The sequence below is a fragment of the Geotrypetes seraphini genome, chromosome 3 (genome assembly GCF_902459505.1).
Source record: "Geotrypetes seraphini chromosome 3, aGeoSer1.1, whole genome shotgun sequence".
NCBI lineage: Eukaryota > Metazoa > Chordata > Amphibia > Gymnophiona > Dermophiidae > Geotrypetes > Geotrypetes seraphini.
Window position 1 is genome coordinate 384,270,736 of NC_047086.1, and position 24,381 is coordinate 384,295,116.

At 45.5% G+C, this 24,381-nt stretch overlaps 1 protein-coding gene across 1 annotated transcript in view; it reads right to left on the bottom strand.

Moving 5' to 3' along the window:
* Positions 1–24,381, bottom strand: part of PRKCE (protein kinase C epsilon) — a 736,834-nt gene that overhangs the window by 661,520 nt on the left and 50,933 nt on the right. The window lies entirely within an intron of this gene.

A 24,381-nucleotide genomic window follows, 5' to 3' on the forward strand; every position in this document is an offset into this window, starting at 1 on the left:
TTGGCCTTTATCTGCCATCATGTTTCTATAACCATAATGCTTTATGACATCACAATGCAGGTGTAAAGAGCCTTAGCCAATAGGGAGAGGAGGAGGAGGAGATAGTGGATGCTGCGGATTCACAGACTGGATGGGCCCTTTGGCCTTTATCTGCCATCATGTTTCTATGTCTCAGTTATGGAATTTACTACTCTGGACAATAAAGTGAATTTTTGAAATATATCCTTTGAAATGTTGTAGAATCAATATTAGTATTAATTTTTAATGCCCAATCTGAACACGCAAGTCAAGGTGGTTAACAATATTAGCAGCATATGGAAGCTTGAAATATTTTGGTGGCTCTCGGAGCTTTCTTGTATTCACATTGCAGCCCTTTGCATGGAAAAAGTTGGAGAGCACAGACCACTCTGATCACTGGTCTGTGTGCATAATGGTAGATTGGCTGAAACAACTTAAGTGGATTTCGGTTGTTTGAAAGTAGATTCAGTCATTCCGTAACGTACGGAACAAATACATCGTTTGCAATTTTTTTCTGCACAACAAACTGCATATATCGAAACCAATTTTCCCACTGACTCTCATCCATGGGGATCATTTTCCTCATCCCATAGGTCATTCTCCTTTTTTTTTTTTTTTTACTGTTCTTGTTCACAAGCATTTGTTGGCTAGCTTTCCTTAGCATAAAAAGACCTCTAAACACAGCTGTTTTGAAAGCTTAATTGTTTTTAGTTCAGGATATCATTTACTCTTTTAGAAACTTTGACAGTTTTCACTGGGATTAGTATCTTTGAGGGTTTGCAAATCAAAGCGATACCTGCCCATTTGTCTCTCCCTCCATCACCACCACCCCTCCAATATATATATATATTTTTTTTATCTCAATGTATTTTTAACCACCTTTAGCTCCTTCCTTTTGTCATGTTAGTCCCTCATAGTCTCATATCCCTCCTCCTTTTTATAAATTTTAATTGCTTATACTATATTTTTGTTTAAATGATTTTTATTCATTGTAAACCATCAGTTACCTTTCTGATAGCCGGTATAACAAAGAAATAATAAACCTGGACACATCACAATATATAAAGTCTTCAGACAGTGGTTTTGTGTTAAGCTGTTGTAGAGTAGAGAGATCCTGGATGCTCTACAAGGAGAGCTGTTCCAGCATCTGGTAATGGAACCCACGCGGGATGGGGTTATACTGGACTTAGGGCTTCTTTTACAGAGGTGCATTAGGGCCTTAACGCACAGAATAACTAAACTAAACCAAACTAAACTTTAAGTTTATATACCGCATCCTCTCCACGGAAGTGGAGCTCGGCACGGTTTACAAGAACTTAAAATATAAAAAGAGAAAGGAAAAGGTTTACATGAGCTTATATATAGAATGGAAGAGTAAGGGGGAAAATAGAATTACATGTTAGAGAAGAGCCAAGTTTTCAGCTGCTTGCGGAATAGTTGGAGAGAGCCCAGGTTCCGCAGCGGGATAGTAAGGTTCCGCAGCGGGATAGTAAGGTTGTTCCAGAGACCTGTGATTTTGAAGAGAAGTGATTTTCCCAGTTTACCTGCATAGAGAATACCGCGTAGAGAGGGGAAGGATAGTTTATATCTTTGGGCGGGTTTGGTGGAGTCAGGACTTGAGGAGTTACAGGATAGTAGGATTAGGGGAGGAAGGATGCCGTGAATGATCTTAAAACCCAGGCAAGAGCATTTGAAATGGATTCTGGAATAACAATTGCTAAAATGCCGCGAGCTAGCCTCTACCGCCTCCTCTTGAGCAAGCGGTAGTTTTTCGGGTAGCGCGCACTATAGCACACATTAATCCGGTGTGTGCGCTAAAAACACTAGTGCAACTTTGTAAAAGGAGCCCTTAGTGTTTACAAATGGGGAAAGTGTTTCTGATGTTACAGTGGGTGACCATCTGGCATCTAATGACCGCTGCATGATACGGTTTAATATTAAGACAGGTATAGAGAGGGCTTATTCAAAAGTGAAGGTTCTAGACCAGCGGTCTCAAACTCGTGGCCCAGGTACTATTCTGCAGCCCGCGGTCTGGATGCGATGATCGAGAGTCAGCTCCCTTGCTGCAGTCATTTATTTATTCAATTTTCTATACCATTCTCCCAGGGGAGGTCAGAACGGTTTACATGCATTTATTCAGGTACTCAAGCAGTTTTCCCTGTCTATCCTGGTGGGCTCACAATCTATCTAATGCACCTGGGGCAAAGGGGGGATTAAGTGACTTGCCCAGGGTCACAAGGAGAAGCGTGGGTTTGAACCCACAACCTCAGGGTGCTGAGGCTGTAGTTTTAACCACTGTGCCACACTCTCCCCAATTTCTAGTCAAAGCCACGGGTGGCAGCTCCTCACATGATCTGCGCCTGCGTCGGAAGCCTCTCAGACATCATGATGTCAGAGAGAAGGCTTCTGACACAGGCGCGAGGAGCCGCCACCCGCATCTTTGAATAGAAAAAAGACCACAGCAAGGGAGCCGACTCTCAATCATTGCGTCCAGGAAAGGAGGGAGGGAGAAGGAAGAGAAGTAGTGCTGCTGCTGCTGCACGGGGGAGGGGAGAAGAGAAATAGAAATGCTACTGCTTCACAGGGGAAGAGGAAGAGAAAGAGAAATGCTGCTGCTCCACAAGGGGGGAATGTTGCTGCTGCACAGGGGGATGCTGCTGTACAGGGAAGGGGAAAGAGAAATGCTGCTGCTGTTGCACAGGGAAGGGGGGAGGGAAATGCTGCTGCACTCAATTGGGAAGAGATAGGAAAGGAGGGAGAAGGAAGACAAGGGAGAGGAGAGGAATGAGAGATGCCAAGTCTGAGGGAGGGAAAGGAAAGGAGGAAAGGAGATACCGGACCATAGAGGGGAAGGGAGAGATGCCAGGGCATGGGGGGAGGGAAGGAGACATGCCAGACCAGGGGAAAGGAAGGAGGGAGGGCACAAAAGGAAGGAGAGAGATGTCAGACCGTGGAAATAGGGAGGGAAGGTGAGAGATATAGGAAGGGAAGACATGGAAAAGCAGATTTTGAGAAGAAAGCAGAAAAATGGAAAAACTAAATATTAAGTTAATGCCAAAGATGGATGCAAGTCTACAGAGAGTGGTCCATTCATATATACTCCGCTCAGAGATATGAAACTCAAAAAAGGAAGGCTGAAAGCCACCTTTGTGAAAAGAGTTCACCTTCCAGTCATTGCGATATTTATAACAGATCACTCTCTGAGACTAGATGGAAACTGTATCTAATAGTCCAATAAATAATTTCAACTGTGTCAATAGGCTTTGCTTTTGAAATTCTTCAATGGATTCAAACATTCATAGTGTGCATGGATACATTGTCAAAATTAGGTGCATGTAATACAAGCACTTAACTTGTAGACCAATTAAGGGGGTCCCAACGCGGCCCCGTTTCGGTATCTGCTTTAGAGTCAGTTCAGCAGTGATTGAGAAAGCATAGTCAGCATGGACATTTAACAAACAAGTGAAGTACTTTTGAAACACTCTGTCAGGTCTCCTGAAGCAGATACCGAAACGGGGCCGCGTTGGGACCCCCTTAATTGGTCTACAAGTTAAGTGCTTGTATTACATGCACCTAATTTTGACAATGTATCCATGCACACTATGAATGTTTGAATCCATTGAAGAATTTCAAAAACAAAGCCTATTGAAACAGTTGAAATTATTTATTGGACTATTAGATACAGAGTTTCCATATAGTCTCAGAGAGTGATCTGTTATAAATATCGCAATGACTGGAAGGTGAACTCTTTTCACAAAGGTGGCTTTCAGCCTTCCTTTTTTGAGTTTCAAATCTCTGAGCGGAGTATATATGATTTGACCACTCTCTGTAGACTGTATCCTATATTTGGAGTCAGGCTATTCGTACACATTGAGCTACTTTTCTGACTTCCTATTTCATTATGATCCCTGGTTTTCTAAAGAAAAGATGGATGCAAGGCAACGCGGTAACATCACGTGCACATGCCCATGCACGCGACATCATTGCATCGTGTCCGCATGTGTGGATGCTGTCGGGGGGCGGGGGAGGGGCTGGGGGAAGATGGCGGAACAAGGTGTGACACAGGCAGGCTTGGGGGCATGGCCATGGGTCTGGATTTTCCTTCGAGAAAATCTGGTAACCCTAGGTCAGCTAAAGTCCGATATTCAGCGGGCAACAGCTAGCTATCTTCTGCTGAATATCCTGCTTGTCAGATTGATCCATGACTGGCTCCGACATGCGAAACAGATGGTCACCGCCAATATCCAGTAGCTGGCCGACTAAGACTAGCGGTTAGATAGGCCAGCCTAAAAAGTAGGTCTTATCTTTTACTGCTTTACTTTAACTGGCCAGCCACTGAGTATCAGCTTGGCGGGCTAAGTCCAAAGTGGCATTGAATATTTGGAATCACCACGGACCACGGGAGGTAGCTTAACTTTCGGCATCCCTGATGAGAATCCGGGCCTGGATCCGGTGCCATCTGGTCTTTATTTGCTTCCATTTTTCTTTTCCTGTGTTTCACGCTAGACAACAGAACCCAATTCAAGTGTGGTTAAGGCAATGGAGCTCTCAGATACACTCGAAACATTAAGTCAGAATAAAGAGAGAGAGAGAGAGAAAAAAAAGGACCTTAATGGGTTTGCTTTGATTTGACAGCTGATCAAGCTATCTAAAAATGTTTTTGCTAGTACAGCTGCATTAATTTCTCATGTTCCCTATTCAGATTTAATGCTATGTCTCTTTAAATTCAATTTGCTATCAACAGCCTATTACGCTGACTGGAGATACAGACACACAATAGAGAGTGCTGCGGCAATGAAGAAAAAGCACTTTTACAATCTTAAAAAAAAAAATGCATCTACACCACTCTCCCTGTCTAGTGAAAGAAGGCAAGAGCAGAAGAGAGCGTAGCCATAAACCAGCTGGGAGACTCTGACATAAATAATGCCTCTCGGCTTTTTTTTTTATTTTTTTGGCTTCTTATATTTCTTCTGTCAGCTGCATTACGACAGATGTTGGCAGGCGCTCTCTTGTCACTTCTGCCCCGTCTCTTTTCCCCATCTCTTTTTTGCTGAATATTCTTCTGTTTTCCTCAGATGTTAAGCACCAGACAGCAAGCAGGGCCTGCAACTGTGAGGGGTGAGCTTCCTTTAAAATGCATCTAATAATGGACTAATTTATACGCGTTTTCCAAGGGAATTGTGACTGTGGAGCATACACAAAGATAGCTGTAACTTTTCATCTACCATATAAACAACCCTTGTAAGATCCTCTGCACTTAGGGGCTGAACATTTCTCATTGCCCTAAGTTTTATGTGTCTAATCGTCACTGGATCTACTCTTTAGGGCTCCTTTTACTAAGTCGCGTTAAGGGCATTAACGCGCGGGAATAGCGCGTGCTAAATTGCCCCGCGCGCCAGATGCTAACACCAGCATTGAGCTGGCATTAGTTCTAGCCGCGTAGCGCGGGTTTGTTATTTTCATTAATTCCGTAATTTTCGTTATAAGAACATAAGAACTGCCGCTGCTGGGTCAGACCAGTGGTCCATCGTGCCCAGCCGTCTGCTCCCGAGGCGGCCCTTAGGTCAATGGTGCCCTATTTGAGTCTAGCCTTACCTGCGTACGTTCTGGTTCAGCAGGAACCACTCAGTTTTAAGCTAAGTGTTTGCTTTTAACAAAAGTTAATGATTAATGAAAATAAGTGAAAATGTAAACAAAGTTCTTGAAATAAGACTAGAGAGTACACTTCTCCCTCCGGATTCGCGGGGGATAGGGGCAGAGCCGGACCGCAAATGGTGAAATACCGCGAATATCTTCTGGTCCGGCTCTGACCCACCCCCGCCTCCCTCCTGCCTTCCCCCCGGCATCCCGGCCTTACTTGGTGGTCTAGCGGGCTTTCGGGGCAGGAGCGATCTTCCTACGCTCCTGCCCCGTGCAGATCGCCAATAGGAAATAGCTGCCGTGAGTTCCCGTAGTCTACAACGGGAACTCCCCACAGCCATTTCCTATTGGTGATCTACACGGGGCAGGAGTGTAGGAAGATTGCTCCTGCCCCGAAAGCCCGCTAGACCAGTGTTCTTCAACCACCGGTCCATGAACCGGTGCCGGTCCACAGAAATTTCCTGCCGGTCCACAGGGCCAGCATGTGCATCAGGCCCAAAACTGTGTTCTTTAACTGCCGGTCCGCGGTGCGATCGATGTGTTGTTAATAAGATTATATTGTGTGTATATATGAATGGAAAAAATACAATTAGGACTATGGGGGCAGGGTCTGGGGTGGAGATTGGGTAGAGATGGGCAGGGTCTGGCCCATGACTTAGCCTGATGCCGGTCCACAAAATAATTCTTTTATTTCTGCTGGTCCATAGGTGTAAAAAGGTTGAAGAACACTGCGCTAGATCACCAGATAAGGCCAGGATGCCGGGGGGAAGGCTAAACTGTGTGTGTGTGTGTGGGGGGGGGGGGGTTCTTTTTTTTCCCCTCCCCCAAAAATCACATAATATGTGAAATCGCAATTGCCGAAACCGCAAATGGGGAGGGGACGTGTAGATCCAATGACAATTAGACACATAAAGCTTAGGGCAATGAGAAATGTTCAGTAGAGAATGACACGGGGAAAAAATCTGTCCCCGTCATCGCCCCGTCACCGGCCCACCATCCTCTGCACCGCCCCGTCACCGCCGATCCCTTCACCGCCCCGTTACCGTCACCGCCATCCCTTTCACCGCCCCGTCACCGCCACTGCCATCCCATTCACCGCCCCGTCACCGTCCCCGCTGCATCCATATAAGCCTTTTTCCTTTCACTCCCTCCTTCCAATTTGAGCCGGGAACACTAGCGATCACACGGTCCCCGCGGCCACTACCTGCCTGCCCGGTCGATCCTGGTGTTTGGCCGGCTCTCTCCCTTCTCCTCACCTTGGTTTGTGGGTTTTCTTTTTCGGCAACCTGCGCGCTTTCCCAGGGAGCCGCACATGCGCGGCTGCTCAGTGTTCGATCTTCTGCTCTGCTGCAACTTCCTGTTTCCGGTTGCGTCAGAGCAGAAGATCGAGGCTGAGCAGCGGCGGGTGTGCGCGGCTCTCTGGTAGCGTGCGGGTCGCCGAGGAGGAGGATCTGCGGACTGGGGTGAGGAGAGGGGAGAGAGCTGGCTGGACACTGGAATCGATTGGGCGGGCGGGTGTGAGCTGCGGGGACCGCGCGATCTTTCATGCCTCACTGCGGGGGACAAGACCATTCACCGCCCCGAGGGCAGTGAATGGCCTTGTTCCCGTCGCCGCAGCGACTGCTAGTTTTCTTCCCCGTTTTCGACGGGTGACCCGCGGCTAAAATGCGGTGGCCGCAGGTAAACCGCCACCGTGTCATTCTCTAATGTTCAGCCCTACGTGGTGTCGCTGAGGATCTTACAAGGGTTGTTTATATGGTAGCTGAAAAGTTACAGCTATCTTTGTGTATGCTCCTTTAAAATGTATTTCTATGCCATTTTTCTTTTCCTATGTTTCACACTAGTCAACAGAACCCAAGTCAAGTGTGGTTAAGGCAAAATGTTATCTTGGTAACAGGAATTTGGCGTTGCGGGTAACTAGTTCCATATAAGGGATTGTAGCCCTGAAGAACACCCCCCCCCCCAGGGTGAAACATGTTGGCGCGTTTATCCCTTAGAATTGACCACCTAAGCTAAGTATAAACTTTAATTTATTAAGTTTTACTAAACTATCATGAATTTCTAAGATGTTCACAATTCACAACATGGAAAATTGATTTAAGTGACCCGGTGAAGATCAAATGCATAAAGCCAGATACTATGAAATACACTTGAGTATCCTGGTGGCATTTCTGAGGGTCTGAAGATTAACTATATATGTGAGGGTGATTAAGAGGTGGTCAAAGGTAGACCATTCTCCAAGTATTGGTTGACATATACCCTCTTATAACTATTTTGAGACGCTGATCATTAACCTTTAAAATGTATAGCATATGATAAAATGTTTAACACACTAAACCCATTTAGGACAATATTTACTAAGGGCCGGATTCTGTAACCAGTACTGATATCGGAGGCGGCCTTAAAAAGCGGCCGCCGATTGCATCGGCACTAGTTTCAGAGTCGCGCCTAGGGGAAAGAGAGGAGCCCACAATGTAGGCCCGGGTTTTCTGGGCCTACGTTTATGACGCCTTATCTTTCAAGTTTCAAGTTTATTGATGTTTTAATATACCGACTATCAAGCTAATATCTAGCCGGTTTGCATAAAATTTTAAATAAAAGAGAAAAAAAAGAAAAAGGAAAAAATTTAAAGAGGTACAAGTAATATAAAATATTAAATAAATTTGAGTGTATAGTGAACATTCAAGACTTTAACATAACAGACTAGATAGTGGGGGCAAAAGGGGAAGGGATGGGTAAAGTTACATTGTAGAGAGAAAAGGGAGATAGAGGGGTAGAGGTTGTAACATATAGGGTGGGGAAAAATGAATGAGATGTAGAATAGTAAATGAAGTATGAAATTAAAGAGAAGTTTAGACTGAAGAAAATGCGTCGTGAAATAGGAATGTTTTTAAGCTAATCTTGAATTTATCGAGATCTTTCCGTGAATCACGCCTACTTGGGGGGGCTTTAGGCTGCCTAACGCCACTTCTGGCGTTGGCCACACCAGCTTTGGCATTCGGCGGCCTAAAGCGCCTACCTACGTGAGATTCCAGCACCTTTTATTTAGGCATCGGTAGGTGATTCGACCTCACCGTTTTTGTGTTTTTTTTTGCACTGGTTTTAGAATTTCCCCCGAAGGACCTTTTGACTAAGATGCACTAGGAAAAGGGCTTAGCACATTCTAATGGGGGACTTTCCCCGCACGCTAAACCCATTTCTAATGAATCCCTAAAACAGGACTTTTTTCCTCTCTGCAGGCCACTCAGTCAAGCGGTGCGGGGGCAGGCCGGATGCCGAAGAGATCGCGGCTGCCCTGCGCCACTGGAGATTTGCCGTCCAGGGGGCTCTGAAAAAGATACCAGGGTGGGGGGGAATGATTTACAATCGCTGCATAGGCCGCCACGTACACGGGTTTTTTAAAAACCATATTTAGGCCGCGGCCTTTATATGGGGGAAATACGGTATACTTGGAAAGCTATCTAAACATTGACTATTAAACAAATCATCCAAGTGGAATATCAGTATAGTCAGCTTATCTCAGTGTTGAATCTACTAAAGGCCTTAGTTAACACCTCATCTGCCTTAATTAGCAATTTTTATCAAGCGGGGACGACTGTGCAAAAAGTTCCTCACCGGCCTTAGAAAATTTTTAAATACAGTGGTACCTTGGATTACGAGCATAATCCGTTCCAGGAGCATGCTCGTAATCCAAAATGCTCGTTTATCAAAGCGAGTTTCCCCCATAGGAAATAATGGAAACTCGCTTTGATAGGTTCCCCCCCCCCTGAGGCCAGCAGCGCTGCTCTCCCCCCCCGAGAACCGGCATTGCTCCCCCCGAAGGCCCCCCTGCGAACCGGCACCCTCCCCCCCCACAATCCGCAACCCCCCGCCGCCATCGGGCACCCCCCCGTCGCCATCGGACACTTCCCCGCCGCGACCTGAGGTCCCCCCAACCCGTGAGACGTTCGACGTGAACTCTCAGGCCCAGCACAGGAAGCAGATCTTTAGGCACCGGCACGCACAGGACATGCTGATGCCGGTGCCACTGCGGAGGCTAGAGAAAAGTAAGAAGAGGGTTCGGGTGGGTTGGGGGGACCTCAGGTCGCGGCGGGGGGGTGCCCGATGGTGGCGGGGGGGGGTGCCGGATCGCGGGGGGGAGGGTGCCGGTTCGCAGGGGGGGCGCTCGCAAATCGAAGCGCGCTCGGTTTCCGAGGCGCCGATTTTATGAATGTTTTGCTCGTCTTGCAAAACACTCACAAACCGGTGCACTCGTAAACCGAGGTACCACTGTATATATATTTTATACTTCATACTATATCATTTTTCTTAAGGTATATTAATTTGTTTTAAAATGATGAATTATGTGAATGCACAGTGAACATACAGCATATAGCATATGGGTAGGGATCTCTAACAGTACAGCTTGTTCTGTTTTCCCAGAAGTAGGTACATTGATGATCTAGGGACCAATCAGTGGCCTAGCGAGGGTGGGTGCACGCACCGTTTCAGTTCTGCTGTACCTCTGTAACGTTCCTGGCGCGAGCGGCAACCCCCAAGCAGCGGCTCTTTCTCTGATGTCACTTCTTAGGCGTACGTACAGCAGTGGGAGGGGCAGGGAAGGAGCGGGGGTGGCAGAGAGGAGGATGGGTGCCTGCACCCTCACCAGGTTGCTGCCCGGGGCAGACTGCCCTCCCCCACCCCCCTTGCTATGCCACTGGGTCCAGTGTAATAGTTATAGCGCAGATTTTTCATAGGTAGGTTAATAATTATAATAATAACTTTATTGTTTTATACCACCATAACCAAAAGTCCTAGGCGGTTTACACTAAAAAGAGCTGGACAATCAGGGAAATACAATAATACAGTAAAAAATACAAATATTTGTAAAACAGAATTTCAATAATAAAACTCACTAAGTAATAAACTTATCGAACAAAGTGGTCTTAATTAATTTCCGAAAACTGCAATAGGATAACATAGCTTTACCTAACCAAGATTGTTGCCTACCAGCTAGGGTCCTATCTAAGAAGGTCTTATATCTACACCTATTAATTTTTGGATAAGCAAATAAGTAGAAGTTTCTAGTTTCTCTTAACGGTCTATGCAACATAAAGGGGTCCTTTTATCAAGGTGCGGTAGGCGGTTAATGCGCGGAATACCACACGTTCAACCGCCTGCCGTGCTAGTCGCTAACGCCTCCATTGACGAGGCGTTAGTTTTTTGGCTTGCCGCAGGTGAAATGTCCGACGCGCTAACCTCTGTAGCGCGCCTTTCTAAAAGGACCCCAAAATGAGGAAAAAGGTGAGCTGGAGGCAATCCTGATATCAGCTTAAAGCAGATACGGGAAAATTTGAATAATACTCTTGTCTCCATAGGCAGCCAATGAAGTAAATGATAATATAGACTAATATGGTCGTTCTTTTTTAAACCAAAAATCAATCGAACAGCTGTATTCTGAATTATCCTTAATTTCCTTAGAATTTTTTTGGGTGCTCCTAAATAGATGATGTTATAGCGTGATAGGGTTCTTGTATCCTAGCAGGTTTTGAGGTTGGGGTTTGTTTGTTTTTTTCTGCAGTTATTCAGCAGTGTCTGGCCTACTTGAATGCAGGCTCTGGGGCTAGAGTCACCAAAGGCAGTCCTTATCACCCAAAATCTCTTATAGAGTCACTACATAAACTATTTTAAGGAAAAAATCTGGAAGTGGAAGGAATGTGTTCTATTTCTGAGGCGATGAGAACAACCTGAACACATTTTGTATGGAGAGTTGTTGAGGAACACAGCGTTCCCCCGCGAATTCGTGGTTCGCGAATCACGGACTCGCTCATTCACGGTCTGCTCCGAGGGGGGGAAGGGGGAGGGAGCGTTGGGAGGTACTTTATCGTGTTTGTATTGTGGTGATAACTGATTGTTGAGTTCTTTGAATTTATACATCTACAGTGTATTAACTGAGTTGAGATTTTTGTTATGTACATTTTATTTTTAAAACTCAATAAAAATTATTGAACAATAAAAAGACCCCCCCCCCCCCCAAGAGAGGTTGGTTTGTCAAGCATTTCTCCGATTCGGTGATTTTGATACATCAGGGGTTCCTTTTACTAAGGTGCGCTAGCGTTTTCAGAGCACGCAGGAAATTACCGCGCACTACCGCTTCTAGAACTAATGCCGGCTCAATGCTGACGTTAAAGGTCTAGCACGCGTGGCAACGTAGCGCGCGCTATTCCGCGTGTTAAAACCCCAATGCAGCTTAGTAGAAGGAGCCCCAGGCGTTCGTCATGCCAGAACCTTAGAAAGCTGTGCATTTATTTTCACTGGGCATCGAAATGCGATGCTTACCATTGCTAACCTGCGCTCCTCCCAGGCTGCCTCATTCAGCTGAAATAGCTTTCACTACTTTCATGATGAAACACGTTCAAATGTTATATATAATACTTTGACTCTAAATGCATTACTTTCCATTTACAGGGTGACCAGAGAGCACATGTGGGTTGAATACCTGAGCTCCTCTGTGAATAGCGGTAGAATGCACTCAAAGCTAGAGAGAACGGAGAGTGACCGCATGTCTAATCACAGAATGACGCATCCGCTCCACTTTAGAGAACATGCATGAATAATTCACAACAGATTTGTACTGTGCCTTTTATCCAACGTTTCATCATACTTTGGTTTAAATGTAAGCGTTCTCTCCCTCTTTCCAGGGTTACAAACTCACTCAATATGACTGACAATATAGTAAAAAAAAAAAATAATAGAATACACCTGCATACACGGCACGATGTAAAGTCTGCAATAAGGGTATCGAGGGCTTGATTAAAGCAGGTTTGAAAACTGGTCAATCAATGAAAAAGTTAAACAATCAAACTATAATGCAGAGCAGAGGGGGGGATGGGACTTGATATACGCTTCTCCCTCCGTATTCGCGGGGGATGCGGGCGGACCATGGCCGCGAATAACTTTTGATCTGTTATTTGCTGTTTTTGGTAACAGCCAGCGTTTTTGCAATTGAAGCCGCAAATAACTAGAGCTGAAAGTACCTGGCAGCGTGCCGGATACCGAGTTATGTGAGCGGCGCTCTCTCTCTCTCTCGCCGGTTGGGCTGGCTGGGCTTCGTGCAGGCTCTTCCGCTCCGTGTCGCAATGAGAGGGGGGAGGGCGGGGGCCTGTGTGAAGGACGCATCCGTTTTCAAAGCGCTCGGCACTTGCGTTGCCTGCGCCGTCTTCTTCGGTTCTGTGCTGTGAGAGGGGAGAGCGGCTGGCGGAGGAGATGAGGCGCTGTTTCTGGGTAGGAACTTTAATCATGATGTAATTTTTTTTTTTGGGGGGGGGGGCCCGGAGTCAGCAGCTGATAAATCAGGAATAAGCGAATCCGCAGATACAGAAACCGCGCATACGGAGGGAGAAGCGTACTGCTTTTCTATGATTCTAATCAAAGCAGCTTACATATTATACATTTATTTATTCAATTTTCTATATTGCTCTCCCAGGGAGCTCAGAATGGTTTACATGAATTTATTCAGATATTTAAGCATTTTTCCCTGTCTCTCCTGGTGGGCTCACTAGATAATATACCTGGTGTAATGGGGGGACTGAAAGGGGGAGGGTTGAGAGTGAGTGGGTAAAGGCTGAAGGTGGGGGTTGAGAGAGATGGGTCAGGACCACTGACCCAATGACTGCCCTGCACTAGATAGAAAATGTAATTCTCTGGAAATGGCCAGATATTTCTCATTGTAATCCGCTAGAAATGAGACAGTTAAGGAGGAATAGAAGTCAATAAATGAAATGTAACGTATTATTCTCAATTCTGCCTGGTGGAGGAAAGCATTTGTCTTAATAATGTAAGTCTTAAAATGCCTTTCTGCAGCTCCCCAGGCAATGAGGACTAATAGGCCTTCTTAGACTTCAGACCTGACTTAGGTTTAGAGGGCGTAAAGAAATCCTTTCCAGTACAGGCAGTACCTTAAATGCCTCACCAACCCATAGAAGCTCCATTTTCTAAGGGTTCACTTTTGACATATTTTTGTCCACTCACCGATGGCAGAATGTAGCCGGGGGAGGGGGGGAGAGGAGGAGGAGCTTCTATAAATGGCGCCCAAGGTTAGGCATTGGGAAGATCCGCACTAAACTACTAGATCATTCAGCACGGGACACTCTTCGCACAAAAACTTAGTTTAATGCAGATCTCACACCTGACATTGGGTTGCGGCATTTACACCTGTTGCAGCCTGGTGTAAATGATAATGCAGCAAAGAGTCCAATTCAAAATTCTTTCCAGAATCCATCAGGTTTTGTCCCATGTCTCTCCTACTGTCTCTCAAGGATTTTTTTTTTTTTAATCTATCGGCCTAAAAGAAGTTTGAGATCAGAAACTAGTATGAGATTATGTTCAGAGGGTAGGCTGCCAATCTCCCATATTAAGATTGGTGCGGCCATGTTGTTGGTAGCGGGTGTAAAGCTTTGGAATGCCCTGCCAGGAATCTTCCGTTTCTGTACCACTAGGATGAATTTTAAGAAAATGTTAAAAACCCAACTGTTTGTTAATCTTGTGTTGAGATTGCTCGTATATTTAGAATGATCTAAAAATGTCTTCTGTCCTGCTGAATGCTTTTTAAAGTATGGTGATTTGAATACTGACCTGAAAAATCTCAAATGTGCTGTAACGCAAAGGATAGGCGGCTTCGTGTCGTTTCTTATCCGAGCCAAACTAAAGGGCTATCTACATTTCGTTTTGTTCCACTCTATCCTTTTCGTTCATTCAATTAGTAAAATACACACATTTTGAAAAACACAGACACGAACGCAAAATAAATACGTGAAGAAATATGTGAAGAAAATCAATAAAAACAAGAGAAAAAGGAAGCCGATATGGTTCTCCAACCTAGTGGCTGAGAAAATAAAGGCGAAAGAGTTGGCGTTCATGAAATATAAAAAAACCCAAGAAGAGGAGAGCAGAAAGGACTACAGGGTGAAACTGAAAGAAGCCAAGAGAGAGATACGTTTGGCGAAGGCACAGGCGGAAGAACAAATGGCTAAAAATGTAAAAAAGGGAGATAAAAATTTTTTCAGATATATTAGTGAAAGGAGGAAGATAAAAAATGGAATTGCTAGGCTAAAAGATGCTGGGAACAAATATGTGGAGAGTGATGAGGAGAAAGCAAATGTGCTAAACAAATACTTCTGTTCTGTGTTCACAGAAGAAAATCCTGGAGAAGGACCGAGATTGTCCGGCAAAGTTACATGAGAAAATGGAGTAGATTCTGCGCCGTTCACGGAGGAGGGTGTTTATGAGCAACTTGAAAAACTGAAGGTGGACAAAGCGATGGGACCAGACGGGATCCATCCCAGGATACTAAGGGAGCTCAGAGGGGTTCTGGCGAGTCCTATTAAAGACTTGTTCAACAAATCTCTGGAGACGGGAGTGATTCCTGGGGATTGGAGGAGAGCGGATGTGGTCCCTATTCATAAAAGTGGTCACAGGGATGAAGCAGGAAACTACAGGCCGGTGAGCCTCACTTCAGTTGTTGGAAAAATAATGGAAGTGTTGCTGAAAGAAAGGATAGTGTATTTCCTTGAATCTAATGGGTTACAGGATCCGAGGCAACATGGCTTTACAAAAGGTAAATCGTGCCAAACGAACCTGATTGAATTTTTTGATTGGGTGACCAGAGAGCTGGATCGAGGACATATGCTAGATGTAATTTACTTGGATTTCAGCAAAGCCTTTGATACAGTTCCTCATAGGAGGCTGTTGAACAAACTTGAAGGGCTGAAGTTAGGACCCAAAGTGGTGAACTGGGTCAGAAACTGGCTGTCGGACAGACGCCAGAGGGTGGTGGTTAATGGAAGTCGCTCGAAGGAAGGAAAGGTGACTAGTGGAGTCCCTCAGGGTTCGGTGCTGGGGCCAATCCTGTTCAATATGTATGTAAGTGACATTGCTGAAGGGTTAGAAGGAAAAGTGTGCCTTTTTGCAGATGATACCAAGATTTGTAACAGAGTAGACACCGAAGAGGGAGTGGAAAATATGAAAAAGGATCTGCAAAAGTTAGAGGAATGGTCTAATGCATGGCAACTAAAATTCAATGCAAAGAAATGCAGAGTAATGCATTTGGGGAGTAATAATAGGAAGGAACCGTATATGCTGGGAGGAGAGAAGCTGATATGCACGGACGGGGAGAGGGACCTTGGGGTGATAGTGTCCGAAGATCTAAAGGCGAAAAAACAGTGTGACAAGGCAGTGGCTGCTGCCAGAAGGATTCTGGGCTGTATAAAGAGAGGCGTAGTCAGTAGAAGGAAGAAGGTGTTGATGCCCCTGTACAGGTCATTGGTGAGGCCCCACTTGGAGTATTGTGTTCAGTTTTGGAGACAGTATCTGGCGAAAGACGTAAGAAGACTTGAGGCGGTCCAGAGGAGGGCGACGAAGATGATAGGAGGCTTGCGCCAGAAGACGTATGAGGAGAGACTGGAAGTCCTGAATATGTATACCCTAGAGGAAAGGAGAGACAGGGGAGATATGATTCAGACGTTCAAATACTTAAAGGGTATTAACGTAGAACAAAATCTTTTCCAGAGAAAGGAAAATGGTAAAACCAGAGGACATAATTTAAGGTTGAGGGGTGGTAGATTCAGGGGCAATGTTAGGAAATTCTACTTTACGGAGAGGGTGGTGGATGCCTGGAATGCGCTCCCGAGAGAGGTGGTGGAGAGTAAAACTGTGACTGAGTTCAAAGAAGCGTGGGATGAACACAGAAGATTTAGAATCAGAAAATAATATTAAAGATTGAACTAGGCCAGTTACTGGGCAGACTTGTACGGTCTGTATCTGTGCATGGCCGTTTGGAGGAGGATGGGCAGGGGAGGACTTCAATGGCTGGGAGGGTGTAGATGGGCTGGAGTAAATCTTAACAGAGATTTCGGCAGTTGGAACCCAAGCACAGTACAGGGTAAAGCTTTGGATTCTCGCCCAGAAATAGCTAAGAAGAAAAAAAAAAAAAATTTAAATTGAATCAGGTTGGGCAGACTGGATGGACCATTCGAGTCTTTATCTGCCGTCATGTACTATGTTACTATGAAGCCTTACTGTCAGAAAACATCAGTTCAAAACGGCATAGCCAACTTGTAACAGTCTTTTCCATGTACACCTACCAACAGATTCCATATAGGTGGCACAGATTTGGGTGTGGATCAGCTAATCAGTTAAGGAGCTGTTAAGAATCGGTAATTGGTGTTAATTGGCACTCGTTTGGGTGTACACACAGACCTGCCCTGTTCTATAAAATGCATGCCTAAATGCAACTGAAAAGGGGGCGTGGACATAGGCGAGGTCAACAGCATTCCCAGAAATAAGGCGCCATGTTGTGGAATAAGCTCATTCATGCATTTATTTATTTAAAAATTTACATACCGTATATTACCTACTAGCTCATTACCCGGCGTTGCACGGATATTTATTTATCCCAATCATCTGTCGTTTTTGATAATTTTTTACATGTCGCCCCCTTCCCACCCCCCACAGATAGTAAGTTATATGTATACCAGGTTTGGTTGAAATCTCTGCATGTGTTCCAGATTTATGTTGGAACATCATCTCGGCTAGGCCGAAAACTATGGGTTAGACACTAATATCTGTCGTTTTTGAGAATTTTTACATGTCACCCCCTTCCCATCACCACAGTATTTTTTCTCAGATAGTAAGTGATATGTATACCAAGTTTGGTTGAAATCTCTCTATGCGTTTCAGAGTTATGTTGGAACATACATACACACACACACACACAGATACATCCGATTTTATATATATATATTAGTCTTTAAGCCCGTTACATTAACGGGTGCTAGAATATGTGTGTGTGTGTCTGTATTTATTTCTTTCTCTCTCTCTCTCTCTCCTTAGCCTATTTCTGTATTTCTTTCATTCTGTCTTTCTTTTTCCTCGGCTGTCCACCACCACCCCTTGCCTGCTCCCCCTGTCCATTCTCCCTTCCTTTTTCTTCCCCTGTGTCCACCACCATCCCTTCACTGCTCCCCTTATCCAGCAGCAGCCCATCTCCCTTTGTTTTAACTCCCCCCTGTCCAGCAGCACCTCTTTCCTGCTCCCCTTGTCCAGCAGTAGGCCTCCCTTCCTTTTTTTGCCCTCCCCCCATCCATCAGCACCTCTTCCCCTGTCCAGCAGTACCTCTTTTCTGTTCCCCCTGTCCAGCAGTAGGCCTCCCTTTCTTTTTCTGCCCCCCCTGTCCAGCAGCACCTCTTTTCTACTCCCCCTGTCCAGCAGTAGGCCTCCCTTCCTATTTTTGCCCCTCCCCCGGTCCATCAGCACTTCTTCCCCTGTCTAGCAGTACCTCTTTTCTGTTCCCCCTGTCCAGCAGTAGGCCTCCCTTCCTTTTCCTGCCCCCCTGTCCAGCAGCACCTCTTTTCTACTCCCTCTGCCCAGCAGTAGGCCTCCCTTCCTTTTTTTGCCCCCCCCCCCCGTCCATCGGCACCTCTTCCCATGTCCAGCAGCAACCCTTACCTCCACCGACATTTGCCTGAAGCCGCCGCGGCCTGCAGGCACCGACAGTCTCTGCGGCCTGCTCTGACTCCCTCCTCGCCGTCGCTTGCCGTTCCCCCCCCTGGGGAAGCTTGGTGCATTTAGGCAACCTCCTGTCTGCAGGCTGCCCGCCCGTGGTCCCCAGCCCTTTGGAGAGAGGAGCCGCGGTGGGCGGGTGAGCAGGCAAGAGGGAAGATGCTGGCAGGTGCGCCTGTGCCCCCCCCCCCTCCGAATCAGTGGCAGCAGTGAGGCGGCACTCTGGCGGTGAGTGACGGTGAGCTCAATGACAACACCATGGAAGTCAAACAAATTTAGGAAGAGAAGCAAGGATCAAGCAACACTAGTTCTGCGAACAATATTCACAACTTTTTCCTTAGAGACAAAGGTAAATTCAGTCCTAAAGAGAGAGAGATTTGGTAATGAAATCTATCTATCTATCTGTCTACCATTTTTTCCTGAAAATAAGACCGGGTCTTATATTCATTTTTGCTTCAAAAGACGCATTAGGGCTTATTTTCAGGGGATATCTTATTTTTTTCTGGGGGTCAAAATACCGGTATTATTCCCTTTAAATCTACCATTAAATCAAGTGCACTGTGCCTGTATTCCAATTGGTCATGTACCAAGAAGGAGGCCTAGGTCTCCAGTTAGCCTAGGTGCCTTAAGACCCCTCCTATGGGAGTGGGCATCTTTCTTGCCGGCCATCAGATAAAGATACGGGGAGGGGGGGTTCGGGGTGGAGTCAGGGATGTGTGGGTGTCTAGGAGTGTCGGGGGTGAAGTCAGGGAGTGTCGAGGTGGAGTAGGGGAGTGTTTGGTGGGGTTCAGGAGATGATAGGGCCAGCGGCAGGAGGAACTGGGCACTACTCCTGCGGTGAACATTTGGGGAGGGGGCTTTGGGGGCCAATCTTAACTGGGATTTATTTTTTGGGGAAGGGCTTATATTACGAGCACCTTGAAAAAAATCATGCTAGGGCTTATTTTCCGGTTAGGTCTTATTTTGGGGTAAATACGGTATCTGTCTATCTATCTATCAATTGATAAATAGCTAGCTATACATATAGATAGATAGAAGGATAGATAGATAGATGAAGTTAGTTATATATATACTGGCACAATTGGCTGGCAGCAAGCATTTTTCAGGTATAGTCAGCACTACCACCCATCTTCAAGGCAATGCTGAATATATGTATTTCTTTGAAATGCCACAACTAGCATTTTAAAAATATACTTGCCGCCAATGATTCAATACTGGGCTGGAACTGAAGTGCTGGCTTAGTAAGCGGGCACCAACACCTCTCCTTCCCGCCTTTCTCACTCCTCCCCTCCACGCGCACGCCGCCCTTCCCTTCTCCCATACCTCTAGTTGAAGAAGTTGTTCACAACGGTCAACAACGTGCCTTTCACGACCCCTTCGGCTCTCCCGCCGACGTCGCTTCCGGGTGCCGCGCATAGTAAGTGGCATTAGAGGGAAAGCCGGGGTCGCGAGGAGCACGTTGTTGACCGCCACAAGCGACAACTTCAACTAGACGGAAGGACGGAAGGGGGGTGCACGACATGTGGGATCGGGGAAGGAGCAGGGGGTGGAGGCAAGGGCAGGGGAGGAGCGCCACCGCTCCCGGGTGCCTCTCGCCCTCGCTAAGCCACTGACAGACACCATAATCTCATCCAACCTTTTTCTGTTCATGTGGTAAATTCTTCTCCTAGAATAAGCCAGATATATATGAAAAAACTTTTGACAGAATTTAAATTGAATTTAAAGGGTGCTGCTTTGTAGATTTACCGACATGGTATTATTATTATTATCTCCCGTCCTCTATGTACACTTTTATTTAGGGAAAGGGACTTACGAGAGGGTGCTGCAAAGTTCTCAGCCCAACCAACCAACTTCCTAAATTCTGAGCGTGATTTTGCCCCTGTTGCTGAAAAGATTATCATCTTATTTCATCAAGTGCCAATTTTGCAGAAACAAAATTCTCTGTTTTTTGACATTGTTTCGGATCATTGATTGAACCACATCCTCGTCATTCTCTTCTTGGTTGGGCCGAGAACTTTCCAGCACCCTCTGGTAGTGTGAAGAGTTTCAGTCTCTGGTAACCAGAGCTGAGACTGTGATGTCATAATGCCTCATTTAACCAATAAAGGCCAGCCTCATCAGTGAGGTCACAATGGCTTTATTGTCCTATTATATACGAAGGGGATGCGGAAAAGTTCTCAACCCAACCAACCAACTTCCTAAATTCTGAATATTGTTTTGCCACTGTAGTGCCACTATGCAGAACCACTGATTGAACCATATCCACATCATTCTCTTCTTGGTTGGGCTGAGAACTTTCCAGCACCCTCTTATACTGCCTTTATAGTTACACAACCACACTGAAAATGGCTTACATAAAGTATGTAAAGGTACCTATTTTTTACCTGGGGCAATGGAGGAGACTTGCCCAGGATCACGATGAGCAGCCCAGGGATTTGATCCCACAACCTCTGGGTACAGAGGGAGCAGCTCTACCACTAGGCCACTCCTCACTTAGGGCTCCTTTTACAAAAAATAATAATAAACTTTATTCTTATATACCGCCCTGCCATAAGTTCTGAGCGGTTTACATAAAAAGAACACTGGACATTCAGTGATGCATAAAAACAATTGAAAAACCCATCAAATTTATATAAGAATGAACGCTATACTTTCAGTAAAGGATACGAAACAGTTTAAAAAGTTCAAGTTTCACTTTTTTTTTTGAATAATTTATTTTTTAATACCTTCCTAAAAGAATAGTAAGATTCGGCTAAAGCAGTGGTTCCCAAACCTGTCCTGGGGGACCCCCAGCCAATCAGGTTTTCAAGATATCTCTAATGAATATGCATGAGAGAGATTTGCATATAATGGAAGTGACAGGTATGCAGATCTCTCTCATGCATATTCATTAGGGATATCTTGAAAACCTGACTGGCTGGGGGTCCCCCAGGACAGGTTTGGGAACCACTAGGCTAAAGGAATAAGAGAGCTCAACCAAGCGTTCATTTTCCCTGCCTGGAAAGCAAACGTTTGTTCATGAAATCTCTTATATCGAACAGATTTTAAAGATGGATACATAAAGATGTTGTTATTTTGAGTATTTCTGTTAGAATTGTATACTTTAAACTGAGAGGAAAGATATTCAGGAGCTCAGCCAAATAATGCCTTGAAACGGATACATCCAAATTTCAATTTCAATCCCACCCATATATTTTTCATTGCTAACCTTATTGGGTTTTCTATGTGTCTTTGTTGGTGGTTTATTATAGTATAACTATTTCCTTTTCTTCACAGCTTCTATTTCAGATGTTACTGAACTTTGTTTCTCCTTTAGGATTTGAATGCTAGATATACATATCTTATCATTCAATGTCAATGGAATGAATAATTGTATAAAACGTAAGAAAATTGCAAACTATATTCACTCTCAAGCTCCCGACATATTAATGTTTCAGGAGACCTGCCTTTCAGCTTCTGATATTGCCAAAACCATGTTTAAGGGTTATTCCCCTCCTTTTTTTTCTCCTGCCAGCAGGAAAAAAAAAATGGAGTTTCCATTTATATTAGAACATCTTTACCGATCCAGATTCTATCTCAATCAGCAGATAACGAGGGTAGATGGTGTTTACTACATGTTTTGATTCAAGATAAACGGTGTCAGGTCAAAAGCGCGCCGAGACAAAGGCACGAGCAGACAACTGAGCGCAGCGCTGAGGCGCGCGCCGAAGAAAAAGATTGTTTTTAGGGGCTACGACGGGGAGTGTGGGGGGGAACCCCCCACTTTACTTAATACAGATCGCGCCGCATTGTGGGGGCGTTGTGGGGGGTTTGGGGAGTTGTAACCTCCCACATTTTACTGAAACCTTAACTTTTTCCCTGTTTTTAGGGAAAAAGTTACGTTTTCACTAAAATGTGGGGGGTTACAACCCCCCACAACGCCGCCGCGATCTGTATTAAGTAAAGTGGGGGGGGGGCTCCCCAACAAAAACCCCCGTCGCAGCCCCTAAAAACAGTCTTTTTCTTCGGCGCGCACCTCCATCTTGCGCTCAGTTGTCGGCGCATGCCTTTGTCTTCCGCGTTACTGTCTATGAACCAAGATAAACCCTTCACCCTAATTAACATATATGCACCAGTTTCAGATTCGCCTGATTTCTTTAGATCCTTACAAACAGCATTGATACCGTACTCTGCCTTCCCCCTTGATTATTGGAGGAGATTATAATCAACCACTAGATTTGTTCCTAGACCGAATCTCACTCCGCCGTTCGTTTAAATCTAAAACTCTGAGATACAATCTATGGTTACTAACTTCGATCTTATAGACCAGGGGTAGGAAACTCCGGTCCCCGAGAGCCGTAGTCCAGTCGGGTTTTCAGGATTTCCCCAATGAATATGCATTGAAAGCAGTGCATGCCAATAGATCTCATGCAGATTCACTGGAGAAACCCTGAAAACCCGACTGGAATACGGCTCTCGAGGACCGGAGTTCCCTACCCCTGTTATAGACCCTTGGTGGATTTTAAACCCCACTCAAAAAGACCATACGTATAGAAAATTACTGAAGACACGTCTGTTTGACAATTTCTAAATCTCAAATCATGCTCTATCTATTTCATTATTAATTCCCAACAGCTGTCCACATCTTAATTACGCCACTGCTCTAACGTTTAGAATTTAGATTTAACTGATGTACTCTTTTAACTGTTATTGTATTTCAGATTGATTATTTTTATCTTGTATCTCAAACTCTGTCTGTTGTAAACTGCTTTGAACTTCTGGTATAGCGGTATATAAAAATAAATTATTATTATTATTATTATTATTATTCTTCATATGCCAGACTTGATTATTTTCTCCTCTCCTCCACTCTTACTACATTTCTTAGTAAATCTATCATTCATGCTATTACACTATCAGACCACGCTCCTGTCTCATTATTATTACCGTATTTGCCGGCGTATAAGACGACTTTTCAGTACCTTAAAATCCTCCCCAAAGTCGGGGGTCGTCTTATACGCCGGGTACTGTTTTACATGTACTTACTTTACATTACAGAGCTGCACGGGGACGCCCCTAGGGTCGCGGGGATCCCGTGGGGACGCCCCCTAGGGTCGCGGGGATCCCATGGGGATGCCTCCGAGGGTCGCGGGGCTCCTGCGGGGCTGGATGCTCAGTCTTCTGGATGTACGCGGCTCTTCTTCTCCCTACCTTCTCTGCTTGCAGCACAGAGCCGAACGGAAGTCTTCCCGACGTCAGCGCTGACGTCGGAGGGGAGGGAGGGCTTAAACAAAGCTTAAACAAAGCCCTCCCTCCCTCCGACGTCAGCGCTGACGTCGGGAAGACTTCCGTTCGGCTCTGTGCTGCAGGCAGGGCAGATAAGGAGAAGGAGAGTAGCCTCGCGGTACCAAGAGAGAGGGGCGGCCGCCCCGCCCCGGTTGCAGCACAGCCGGCCAGGTTCCCTTACTTTTGTGGCACTTCCCCGACCGACCGATAACAGCCCGGGTCCGACAATCCTCCCTGCCCTGTAGCCGCGAATCTAAATACCTTCTTACAGCAGCTGTAAGAAGGTAATTTAGATTCGCGGTTAAGGGCAGGGAGGTTTGTCGGACCGGGGCTGTTGTCGGTCGGTCGGGGAAGTGCCACAAAAGTAAGGGAACCTGGTCGGCTGTGCTGCACCCGGGGTGGTGGAGAAGGTGTGCGGAAGAAGGGGTCGTCTTATACGGCGAGTATAACACAAAACTCTATTTTTTAACTAAAAGTTGGGGGGTCGTCTTATACGCCCAGTCGTCTTATACGCCGGCAAATACGGTAAATTTCTTTCCAACATCTTGTTCATAACGCACCTGGAGATTTAACAACAGTATCCTTACAGAGGAAAAATTAGTTGAAAGGCTGGCTAAATTTAAAAGCACATTTTTTCACAATAATATTCCCAACTCTGATGTCTCCCCCACCACTACTTGGGAAGCACATAAAGCTACTGGGAGGAGAGATTATCAGGATGGTAGCTTGGAAAAAGATACAGACGTCTGCACACATTAAACTTTTGGAAACTAACATCAAAGCCTTAGAAACCAGATCCAGTAATGATCCAATAAGGAACAAAAACGCCTTTCCACAGCTCCTTAAACTCAAATATGAACTCAATTCCAAATATTCAGGCATTGCTCGCCAAGAAATATTTTTACAAAAATCTGGCCATTA